Genomic DNA, 12,760 nt, shown 5'->3' with positions numbered 1-12,760 from the left:
GTAATAAAAGCATCATCTGAAAAACTCAAGCCATTGAGCATGGAGAAAGAAACATGGAAACTGAAAATCATTTGAATGGTTTTGTGGTTGCCCATCACATTATAACTTCCATCAGTAGCAAACATCTATTTTATTACTTTAATTTAACCTTATATTGTGTTTACCTCTAGCAGAATGTTGTGGCAATATTTGGAAATATTTCCAAGTGAGGATGAGCTTTAAGAAAGTTAATGTCTTAGCACAAAAGTAAAGTCACCTGATGATGGCATCCAGCCACATGAATCTGGAGTAAAGTCTCTTTATAGGTTTTCATCTCACCAACTCACAGTTGATTCGGATAAAATGAGAGGAGACTTGTATGCAAGCTATGAAAGTTTTCCTGAGTCCCTTTGAGGAAAGATGAAGTAAGTATGGAAGAAATTGGCTTGTTGGGATGATGATGGGGATGATTACCAACTTAATCTTGTTACACTGAGGCTATCCTGCAGCTATTTTTGTTATCATTTGAGATGCCTATATAAACTGGACCTTTCTTGTCAACTGGTGCATTAAAAAGGAATCCTGAACACATAAAGCAGAGATGGTAATACCACAAATACAACTGACGACAAACTAGTTGCTCAAGTAAGCACTAGCTGGAAACATTTAGCAGCGGTGCAATGGAATATCTGCAAGAGATATCATTTTCCTGTAAGCATGAACTGATGGGGCCATAAAACAGACAAAGTAATAGAAAATTAAGCTAAAGTGCTCTGGGATTGAATGTCGATTATTTGAATTAAATTCCAATGAACATTTGCTACAAAAAACCCCAGACTTAACAACTATTGATAAGAAAGACAAAAAAGTCTGGATAATGGACATTGCAATACTGGAGACAGTAGAATAGATGAGAAAGAACTGGAGAAAATCACAAAATAAAAAGACCTGCAAATAAAAGCAGAACAACTGTGGCAAAATAAAGCAAAGATAGTACCAATGAAGCAAAGATAATACCAATAGTAATAGACACCTTGGGCATACTTCCAAAATGTGAAATCCAGTCTAAACATCTGGCTAATTATGTGACCAACCATAATAATAATTTATTAAATTTATAGGCTGCCTGACTCCAATCAACTTTGGGCAGTTAACTTGCTTAGATCTGCCTGTGCTATGAATGGAGTAGTAGCAGATTTTTTGAAAAGGCACATGCTATATCTGCTAATAATGCAAAAAGAGCTTGCAAAAGAGCTTTAATCAAAAACTGATGTGTTTAGGTTTTAGCAGCACTATAGTTAAACTTTTTACACAACCTTCTTTATAAGATTAATTTTCTTTAACGATTCTAATGTTTCAAGATGATGTGATCTGTCATTCGAGATATCTGGAAGCTACTAAGTTGGGCTGGCCTGAACCAATTTAAAAATGAAGTGCTTTAAGTGTAAAAGCATTAGAATAGTTCAAAATGGGTTTCTTCCCATTAGTGTTGTGATTTACTATAATTGAAAAAAACTGCTTATGATGATCAAACAAAATGGCATTTTTACAGTTGCATTAGAAAGAACATTAAAATGGCCCTGTTAAGCAGATGAGCTGCTTTAATAATAGAAGTGGCAGGACTTGAAAGAAACATGCAGGAAAATTTGAAACTGATATGGCTTGATTAATTTAGGTGGCCTTTTTGAAAGACAGAGTCTTCATTATTATTACAAGACTACAACCATTGTTATTGTTTAATTAGTGGAAAATGAAAGGATGGCTCATTTGCTGGATGAAAATATTTTAATGCAGAGCCCAGTACTGCAGGTGTGATTTCATTGCAATTCAGGAATATAAAAATGTTTTCTCTTCTTCAATTTCTTCTTCATCCTTTTTTTAAAAGGAAAGTTGCATCTCATGCTTTTTCTGTGTGGTTCTTCACCATTCTACTAAGATGCATTCTGGATCATTTGCTAATCATGAGAGGAATAATCCTACTGCATTTCTGAGAATGTGGAGATATGAACTTGGTATATGGGCAGTATTGTGCAGCTTATACACAGCCTCTTTAAGCCAGTGCTTAAAGTTCTTTGTCCTAGAATCCTAGAATCTGTCTCAGGGCATCAAGGACAATCATGGAGTGCAAGATTCAGAAATCTCAAGTCTTCTGTTATCAGTACCAATCTTTGATACTACTTAGACTTGATATGTGATTAGGGATAAAAGACTCAAGGCTAGAACAGAGATTCCTAACCTTTTCCCATATGTGAATCTCTGTGTCATCACTGAAACCTGTTGGAGACCCCCATGCATGCCACCCATTTTAAGCATGCTATCTTTGGAGTATGTCAGATAAAAGTTAACAGTTTTGGAGTCCCACTTTCAAGACCACCAGTCCACTGATTCCTACTGTCATCACCCCAAAGTTCCACTCTTTAAAATGAGGTAATATGACATTATCAAAAGTTGCTCATGAAACAAATAATAACAATGAAGTGGAAATAATAATATTGTCAAATATGATAGATTTGAAAGAATATAATAATCATCACTTCCCCAATCACTCCCCATGTAGTCTGCAATATCCTCCTGGACCATCATTAATGTCCATAGGCTACAAACTGGGAAGCATCAGACCCTAAGATTGCTTCAAATATATATACCATTTCTTTCAATGTATGATATTTTTTTTAAAAAACCTCATGTATGTTTATAGAGTCTATACAAGGATACTGTTCTTCAGTTGTGTTTTGCCTTTCCAATACTAGTTGTTGATGCTTCCTCTTGGTCCCAAAAAAATTTCAGAAGGGAATAAAACCCAGCAGGTTCTGCAAAAATGCAAAATGGCGAATAGGTGAAGTCCAGAATAATCCCTTATAGATAGAAATTTGATTGACCTTGTCACTCTCACCCACTCTTATAAGCATTTGAAGGGGCTTTATTTAGGAAATTACAAACCTGTAGAGATTTGTAGACATGATCAAACTTTGGGGATTCACAGACCTGCTGAAGTTTTACACAAAGCAGACAATGAGGACTGCAATGGGGAAGATAATGATGCCAAACTGATAGAGCTACATTACATATACAAACAGAGTTCCATATCTCTGGCTATTTTTCCTGGGGTTGAGAAAGGTCTTTAGAAAAATAGTGTTAAAAAATAAAACAGTTTTAATTTTTAAAAACACCATTTCTACCTGTTCAGCCACCTATGTTAAACTTTGGATATGAGATAGATTGAAGATTTTATTTATGTATTTGAACTGATGAGCCACCCAACTCCAGTAAATGATCATTTTCATGCAACTCCAGTTTCAAGACAGTGAAAACCATCTTGGTGATTTTCTATGGTTGTGTAGAGAAATGTTTTGGGAAATACAAAAAGGTCCTCAAAAGCCTCTCTGAAATTTCAGGTTGCCCAACTCTGGTTAGAGTAAATATTGGGAGTCATGCATAGGGTTGACATACATGGCCATTTACTTGATTTTTACATATTCATAACATGTGAAAATCATTCATGCCATTTGCCTTAGGATATGGAAAATAAAAAGATCTGTTGGCTATCTGAAGTGAATTTTCTTTTTCATTTTCCTACCAGGCAAACAAAATAAATCCAGTTACATTGCTAAGTGGTCTCCAGAGTTTGAGCTTCTGGCAAATCCAATATTATGCTAGGCTCATATTGGTAGAGTAAAAGTGTATTTGTGAGTTTTTTTCATTCTTGTGGAGGGAATAAACATTTGATTTCTTTGAAACATTTAATTCTAATGTCAGTTTAGTGAGCTGGGAAAACATAATAGTCTGGATCTATCTATCTGTCTGTCTGTCTGTCTCTATTATCTATCTATCTATCTATCTATCTATCTATCTATCTATCTATCTATCTATCTATCTATCTATCTATCTATCTATCTATCTATCTATCTATCTCATATCCAAAGTTCATATTACCACACCTCAATTTGAGCTTTCCAACTTTAGAAATAGTCATTCACAGAAGCTGGCAAAGAACAACTAATTTTAGACTAATTTCCACTGTATATGAACCCCTATCTCCAACCAGGAGTCATAGGATTACAGCCTGGAAGGTTTTAATAAAAACACTTCCAAAACTCTATCACCATCTAATATTTCTGATGCAATAAGTGTCATTGAAAGTTTTAGTGAACGTTTTGAGTCAATACATTTAGAGTCAGGCTGTCCTACTTAGTTCAGTCTTTTCTTGTGGACCCTTTGATTGGTTTCCAGTACCAGTGCCTTCACAAACTGATTGGCAGCAATTAGCAAACAAATCTTTTCATAAGTGGATATATCACTTACTAATTGTCTCAGATCAAGAATTGGTTAAAGGCATATACACAAGGGATAGTTCAAAAATTGGCAAGCCTAAATCAGACATTATTTGAAAAGCAGAGTGATAATGTTGTTAGAGGACTGAATGACTCGGCTGTCAGCTTCAGATGTTGTTCAGCCATGAAGTTCAATGGGTGACTGAGGGCCAGTATTTTCTCTCAGCCTTAATTTTTCTCACAAGGTTGCTGTAGTGTGAGAAAATGAAAAGGAGTTATGCATTTTGGTTTATCCTCATTGGGGAAAATGTGAGATATAAAGAAAATAGAAAATAAAAAGTGGATAAGATAGAAACTACCATTTCAAATTTCAATTCAAAATATGCCAATTCTCAATCAGCAGAACATGTTTGGGTGGAGCGTGTGAGTGCAGAACACGTTTGGGTGGAGTGAGTGTTTGTGTGTGTGTTTAAATCTCTTTTAAACAGGACATAAAAGGAACGTTACTATGCTAATATTTCTCGAATAAGATTCAGTTTCCTTACTATCGTTCATGATTATTCTCAATGAACAATGCATGCAAACACATAAGTAAACACAAAAACATCAAGATAACAGCAGTGGTGGAACCTCCAACCTGAAAGACCTGCTCTTTAATGCTAGATCAATTGCTGGTATAACATTTAATCCTGGATGAAAGGGCTGACTTGGCATGTAAACCAAAAATCAGACTGACAGAAGAGCAGGGAATTAATCTTTCCCAGCATTATTCACCAGAGAATGGCACAATAAGATAGGATGAAGTGACATGTCCACGCTCCATAGAAATTCCATTTAGTTGACCAAAGGCTCCATCTGGCAGTCTGTTGATTTTGAGAACAGGTTGCTATCTTTGGATGTTCCAGAAAGGATGGAGATATCATTGATCCTGCTACCTAACATTTTCTCTTCATAACCTAACAGGGGTAATCTTCTGGATTGCATTACTTTAGGGGTTGTAATAATAATAATAATAATAATAATAATAATAATAATAATAATAATAATAATAATAATAATAATAATAATAATAATAATAATAATAATAATAATAATAATAATAATAATAATAATAATAATAATAATAATAATAATATTCTAGACTTTTTTGTCTTTCGTATCGACAATTGTTAAGTCTGGGGTGTTATGTTGCAGGTGCTTGTCTCCTGGGACTTCAGAATTCAAACAGACAAGCACCTGCAACATAAAACCCCAGACTTAATAATTGTCGATAAGAAAGACAAAAAAGTCTGGATAGTGGACATGGCAGTGCCTGGAGACAGCAGAATAGACGAGAAAGAACTGGAAAAGATAACAAAGTACAAAGACCTACAAACAGAAATAGAAAGACTGTGGCAAAGGCAAACAACAGTAGTAACAATAGAAATAGGTGCCTTGGGTTCAATCCCAAAACAACTGGAGCAATCCCAAAACAACTGGAGCACCACTTGAACACCATTGGCATTGACAAATTCGCCATTAGTCAATTGCAAAAGGCGGCCTTACTAGGAACTGCTTCCATCCTGCGACAATATATGTAATGCCATCAAACATCCACATCTGCCTATCCCAGGTCCTTGGTAAGGACTCGATAGGTAGAGAAAAAGGCCAAATACAGTCTAAACATCTGGTTGACTGTGCGATGATCAATAATAATTGTTGTGTAGTGAGTTCGTTGTGCAGGAATGGAGACGAGGTGAGTGAGTTCAGCAATGGTCCTGTTTATTTGCTTGAAGGATCTGAACTGGGGAACTAGACTGCAGCTTGCAGCAATTTATAGCCTGGCCCCTAGGCGGCAGCCAATAGGTTTGAAACAACCCATTGCCGCCTAGGGGCAGCCAATAGCAACACTGGAGATGGGGTGTCTGAGGTGCTGGGAGCCGTTAGCTAGCTCCAGCTTACCACGTGGTGTTCAATTAAGCCCAATACATTACACATCTCCCCTCTTAGAACGAACAACATCATAGCAACAACAAAACGCTTACAAATTAAACAATAATATGAATAGGCTCCCATTAACAGTACAATAAGACATTAAACAACATTATAGCTCCATTAACTTTTTGGTACAGTCTCATGGTCAACAATTAACACAAAGTACATACAACATCAGGGACGTGGTGGCTTAGTGGGTTAGGATGCTGAGCCTGTCGATCAGAAGGTCAGCAGTTTGGTGGGTCGAATCCCGAGTGCCACATAACAGAGTGAGTGCCTGTTACTCGTCCCAGCTTCTGCCAACCTAGCAGTTTGAAAGCATGTAAAAATGCAAGTAGAAAAATAGGGACCACTATGGTGGGAAGGTAACAGCGTTCTGTGCGCCTTTGGCGTCCAGTCATGCTGGCCACATGACCACGGAGACATCCTCGGACAAGTGCTGGCTCTTCGGCTTTGAAACAGAGATTAGCACCGGCCCCTAGAGTCGGAAACGACTAGCACGTATGTGCGGGGGAAACTTTCCCTTTACCTTACATACAACATTATAGCTCTTTTATTTTGCCACATAATCTGCTAAATAGGCAGGAGGTTTGTGTGCCCTTGTGGAATGTCTGAGGGATTCAGTCACTTTCTGGTCTACCAGCTTACCCACCGGGCCAGGCAGACCAGTGTCCTTTGATGCACTTGAGCCAGAAGGATTTGGTGCTCTCTGGCTGGCCTCTCCAGGTTGGCCCACCCCAGAGTCAGTTTGTTCAGCAGAGTTGGCACAGCGGTTGTGAAAATCAGGTTGGCTTGCTCCATCAGGGGACCCATGTTGCAGTTCTGGACTCCCCCCCCCCTCTACGGTCAACTCCTCGTTGCTTGTGTAGTGAAAGTCTTCAGAGTCTATGCATGGGTTGGTCTGGCTGTCAGTTTGGAACCCTTGGGAGGGACTTATGATGTAGTCCTTGCTTAGTGGCCATTCTGGAAACTGCTTTCTGAGTTGTTCAATGTGGCGTCTGACAACTCGCTCTCCTTCCAGCCCCACTTCGTAAGAGAGGGGACCAGATGATTTAGTAATTTTTCCAGGAACCCACAGATTCCCATGCCCATAGTTTCTAGCCCACACCCCATCACCCACTTGCAGGCCCCTCAGGGTTTTGGTCTAGAGCAGACATGTCAAACACAAGGCCCAGGGGCCGGATCTGGCCCGCGAAGTGGTTTCATGTGGCCCGCGAAGCCATCCTGGAAACAGTGAGGGAACAGCCCCCACTGCCTTGGCCCTGGCCCAGAGACCCTCCTTCTGCCAGAGACCCTCAGATCTGTCCCACTCCTGCCCAGGCCCCCATGGGCACCCTTGATGCAAACAATGTAGAGCTGGCCATGCCCACCCAATAGGCCATATGCACTCTAGCCACGCCCACCCAGTAGGCCACGCCCACCCTGGCCATACCCACCCAGCCCCTTGAGGGCAATCGCAATGCTGATGTGGCCCTCAATGAAATTGAGTTTGACAACCCTGGTCTAGAGGCTTCTGCTGCCACTCTATCTGGATGCAACCTGTCCAGTTTCGTGATCAGGCGTCTCCCCCAACGCAGTTCTGCTGGGCTTTTTCCAGTAGCCATGCAGGGTGTGGAATGCTGGCAAAGTAAAAAGTCTGCCAATCTGTGATGCCAGTCCCCAGTCACTATGCGTTTCAGTGACTCCTTTGTGGTCCTTACCATGCGTTCAGCTTGACTGTTACTGGACAGATGAAATGGGGCAGACATTGCTTGTCTGATGAGATTTGCTCTTAGGAAAGCCTGAAATTCAGCAGCAGTGAATTGGGCCGCATTGTCTGACACTAAGACATCTGCCAACCCATGTGTGGCAAAGAGTTTTCTAAGCACCTGGATGGTCCTAGCAGTAGTCATGTTTGCAACTGGAATTACTTCAAGCCATTTGGAGTGGCTGTCTACCACTATAAGGAAGAGCTGTCCCTGAAAGGGCCCAGCGAAATCTATGTGAATTCTGGACCAGGGAGTGTGCATTTGCTCCCACCTGTGAACTGGAGCGTGCGGCATTTCAGGCCTTGATTGCTGGCATGTATAACATCCATGCACCTGTGCCTCAATGGCCTTGTCTAAACCTGGCCACCATAGGTAGCTTCTAGCTAAAGCTTTCATACGGACAATACCCGGATGGCTTTCATGCAGTGACTATAAAACTCTATCTCTCAGTGAAGTGGGAACTATGACCCTATTCCCCCATAGGATACAACCCTTGTGAGCTGATAGCTCATGTCTTCTTGCAAAGGAACTCTGGAATTCAGAGCTTGGGCTTTTATCTAACCACCTTGTGTGCCCCCATTAAAGCACTCTACTTAGTGTCTTATCAGCTGCTATTTCTGCAGCTATGTCCCCTGCATGGAGGGGAAATTCTGGCAAGTCCTGAATGGACAGAATTTGGCTGCTGGGGCCGGATCTGGTTCAATTAGTGGCAGTGGAAGTCTGCTCAGGCCATCAGCATGGCCCATTTCTTTACCGGGTTTGTGAACCAACTTAAACGTGTAGGCTGATAGAAAAATAGACCATCTCAACATTCTTGGGGAAAGTCTGTGGGGTATTTGTTTGTCTGTTGTAAAGAGTCCCAGTAGTGGTTTTTGGTCTGTGAAGACTGTGAAGTCCCTGCCGTATAAGTAGTCATGGAATTTTTTAACTCCTGCTACAATGGCTAAGGCCTCTTTGTCAATTTGAGCGTAATTACGCTCAGCAAAGGACAATGTCCTTGAATAAAATGCAATAGGAACTTGTGTTCCATTCTTCTTTAAATGACTCAAGACTGCCCCCACCCCATAAGGGTATGCATCACATGCTAAACAGACTGGTTTAGACTCCCTAAAATGAGTGACAGTAGATTTAACCGACAAGAGTGCCTTTAGGTCTTGAAAACTTTTTTCGTGAATGCTGGTCCATTTCCATGAAGCTTTTTTATCTAAGAGCCTGTGAAGGGGCTCTGCCAATGCGGCCTTGTTAGGCAGGAACACGTGGTAGAAGTTAAGGAGGCCCAAGAATGCTGGTAGCTCTCCTTTTGATTTAGGGCTAGGTGCCATTTGAATGGCCTTCACTTTGGATTCAGCTGGGTGAATGCCGTTAGCATCAATGCGAAACCCCAAAAATTCAGTTGAAGAAACCACAATACTACATTTACTCTTTTTTTTAATTTGAGGCCTGCTTCACGCAGCCTCTGTAGGACGGCTCTGAGCCTGCTATCTAACACTTCTGTGGATTCTCCAGAAATAAGCACATCATCAAAATAAGGGGAAATACCCGGAATGCCTTTAAGAGTGTGTTCCATAATTCCCTGAAAAATGCCTGGGGCAACACTAACCCCAAATTGCAATCGCTTCACTTTGAAAGCCCCCCTGTGAGTCACGATCGTCTGAGCTGTGGCTGATAGGCTTGTGCTAAGTCTAACTTTGCAAAAATGGTGCCCACTTGCAAGGATGCCAAGATGTGGCTCACCACTGGGACCGGTTATGCGTGTTGCTTAAGGGCCTTGTTAATTGCGTATTTGGAGTCTATGCATATTCTAATTTCCCTGTGGGCCTTAAGTCGTGTCACTATAGGGGTTTCCCACTATAGGGGTTTCCCACTCTCCACTATCTACTGGTTGCAAAACATCCTGTTCTACAAGTTTGTCTATTTCTGTGTCAATTTTATGTTTGAGGGTGAAGGGAACTCTTTGAGGCTTAATTCTAAGGGGACCATGTTGGGGACCAGCTTGAACATTATAGGCGAGCCTGTGTAAGTTCCTAGGGCAGAATCAAATACGCCTGCGAAGTCCTCGCAAACTGATGCTAGACTCGTGGCTTGTGTCTGGTTGATACTGGTTACTTGGATGCCTAATGCATCAAACCAATCAAGTCCAATTAGACTCATTCTCTGGCCCCCTACTACTACAACATCCAGGTGCCCAAAAAATCCCTTGAATTTAATGGCCATGGTAGCTTCACCCTTGACTGTAACTTTAGCGTTTTGAAAATCTGTTAATATTATGTCAGAGGGCCTTAGCTTAGCCCATTTTCTACTGCGACTGCACACGAAATTAAATGTGTCCAGAGAGATAATGGAAATGGCTGAGCCTGTGTCCAAGTCCATTTTACAGGGGATGCCTTGTAGCTCTACCTGGAGTTTAAATTTGGGTCTGAGGGGGCGTCGGGCCCCAGTACGGCAGACACTTTTGCGGCTTGTGCAAAATCCCATGCTGAATGGCCCCAGGGCCCCAGTACCTCTCCTGGTTGGATCTTCTGACTGGCGCTTCGATGGCCGGTCCCTCTGGTGAGCTCTGCATACTGCTGCAAAGTCATCAGTTTTGCCACAGGCCCAGCACGTGGCTGACCAGAACCTGCAGTCCACGAGTTGGTGGCAGCCACCATAACCTGGACATCTAGGTAAGAGATCTGCCTTGTAAGGAGTCTCTTGTTGCTTGCTGCTGCGGTGTTGTGTGTCGGGTTGTCTGTGCAGCTTGTCAACTTTGGCATCTTCTTCTTCTAATTCCTCAGTGCGTTCGGCATTCTCGTGGTGAATGGCTTCTTTATGATGCATTGTTTTGGTGGGCCGGATTGTTCAGATGGCTCCCCCGGCATCTTTGTCTGCCATGATTTCGTCCTGGGCTTCAGAGAATGACAGGTTTGCTCTAGCAAAAACGTTTTGCTGCAGCTCTCAATTTTGTAGGCCACAAACAAGCCAGTCTCAAAGTCGCTCTTCGACGTCTGAAAATTTACACAGGCGTGTGGCCTGCCTCAAGGCCACAATGTACTCTGACGCGGTCTCACCGGGCTGCTGCATTCGTTGTTCAAAGGCATAGCACCAAGCAATCACTGACATCTTTGGTTGGAAGTGTTCTCTGAGTTTCTTCTTTAGATCAGCGTAGGAGACTGATTCCAGTGGTGTTGGCATGAACAGGTTTTCACCAGATCGAATGTTGCTGGGCTGCACACACAGAGCAGCGTGGCGGCCTTCAGTCCATCCTCTGTAACCTGGTTCGCCCGAAGGTAGTTTTTGACCTGGGACAGGTATGATGGCCATCCTTCTGGTCACTTGATATCGAACTCTTGCAGCCTTCTGACCTTGGGCACTCTTCTGGTCTTCGCAGCTGATTCCTGCGTCTTCTGATCCTGCTCCTCCGTTGCCCAGGGACTGATCCACTGAATGTGTGGTCGCTAGCGTGTCTGGCTAGCCGACCCTAGGGGGGGGGAAATGCTTTTCCCACCAGGCGTGCGCTGCCTCTCCCCTAGTGACTTTCAGCTCCTTCGGAGAAGCAGGATCCCACTTTCGTTGCCACTGTTATGTAGTGAGTTCGTTGCACAGGAATGGAGACGAGGTGAGTGAGTTCAGCAATGGTCCTGTTTATTTGCTTGAAGGATCTGAACTGGGGAACTAGGCTGCAGCTTGCAGCAATTTATAGCCTGGCCCCTAGGCGGCAGCCAATAGGTTTGAAGCAACCCATTGCCGCCTAGGGGCAGCCAATAGCAGCACTGGAGACGGGGTGTCTGAGGTGCTGGGAGCCATTAGCTAGCTCCAGCTTACCACATGGTGTTCAATTAAGTCCAATACATTGCAATAATAATAAAGTTGGAAGGGACCTTGGAGGTCATCTAGTCCAAACCCCTGCTCAAATAGGAAACCCTATACCATTTCGGACAAATGGCTGTCCAGTTTCTTCTTAAAAACTCCAGTGTTGGAGCATTCACCATTTCTGGAGGCAGGTTGTTCCACTGGTTAATTGTTCTAACTGTGTTGCTTCACTCCTTGATTAGTTTCCATCCGTTGCTTCTTGTCCTGCCTTCAGGTTCTTTGGAAAAAAGCTTGACTCACTCTTCTTTATGGCAGCCCCAGAGATATTGGAACACTGCTATCATGTCACTCCTTGCCCTTCTCTTCATTAAACTAGACATACCCAATTCCAGCAACCATTCCTTATATGTTTTAGCCTCCAGTCCACTAATCATCTTTGTTGTTCTTTTCTGTACTCTTTCTAGAGTCTCAACATCTTTCTTACATCTTGGTGACACCAAAACTGGATGCAGTATTCCAAGTGTGGCCTTACCAAGACATTGTAAGGTGGTATTAATACTTCAGGTGATCTTGATTCTTTCCTTCTGTTAATGCAGCCTAGCACTGTGTTGGCTTTTTTGGCAGCAGCATCACACTGCTGGCTTGTATTTAAGTGATTGTCCACTAGGACTCTGAGATCCCTCTTACTATTATTGAGCAAGGTACCTCCTATACTATACCTGTACATTTGGTTTTTCTGGCCTAAATGTAGAACCTTACTTTTTTCATCATTGAATTTCATTTTGTTAGATAGCGCCCAGTTTTCAAGTCTGTCCAGATCTGTCCTGTGGGATTTCACTGTCTATACTGAGGTTGCCCAATCAGAAACATCTCTATCCCAGTTGGTATTTAGTCAAGTTAGCCCTTTAAGGTGGTCCACATCAGGAAACAGACTACACAAAAAGACTAGGAATATACTTGATTGAGTTATACTATAGCAGCAGAATCTTGCAAGTTTGT

General features: G+C 42.1%; 1 protein-coding gene across 5 annotated transcripts in view; it reads left to right on the top strand.

Annotated features, from left to right (window-relative positions):
- Positions 1–12,760, top strand: part of MME (membrane metalloendopeptidase) — a 130,675-nt gene that overhangs the window by 35,843 nt on the left and 82,072 nt on the right. Inside the window, exon 1 of one of the 5 annotated variants that reach the window (XM_081329203.1) lies at positions 386–404. The exons of 3 other annotated variants lie outside the window; for them this stretch is intronic. The gene's annotated coding sequence lies outside the window, so the exon portion shown is untranslated. Of the gene's footprint in view, positions 1–385; positions 405–12,282; positions 12,303–12,760 lie in introns of those variants that run through there. One more of the 5 variants, XM_081329204.1, reaches the window with a different exon arrangement.

Source organism: Vipera berus (assembly GCF_964194415.1).
Source record: "Vipera berus genome assembly, chromosome: 5".
Lineage (NCBI taxonomy): Eukaryota > Metazoa > Chordata > Lepidosauria > Squamata > Viperidae > Vipera > Vipera berus.
This window is presented reverse-complemented; position numbering and strand designations above follow the sequence as displayed.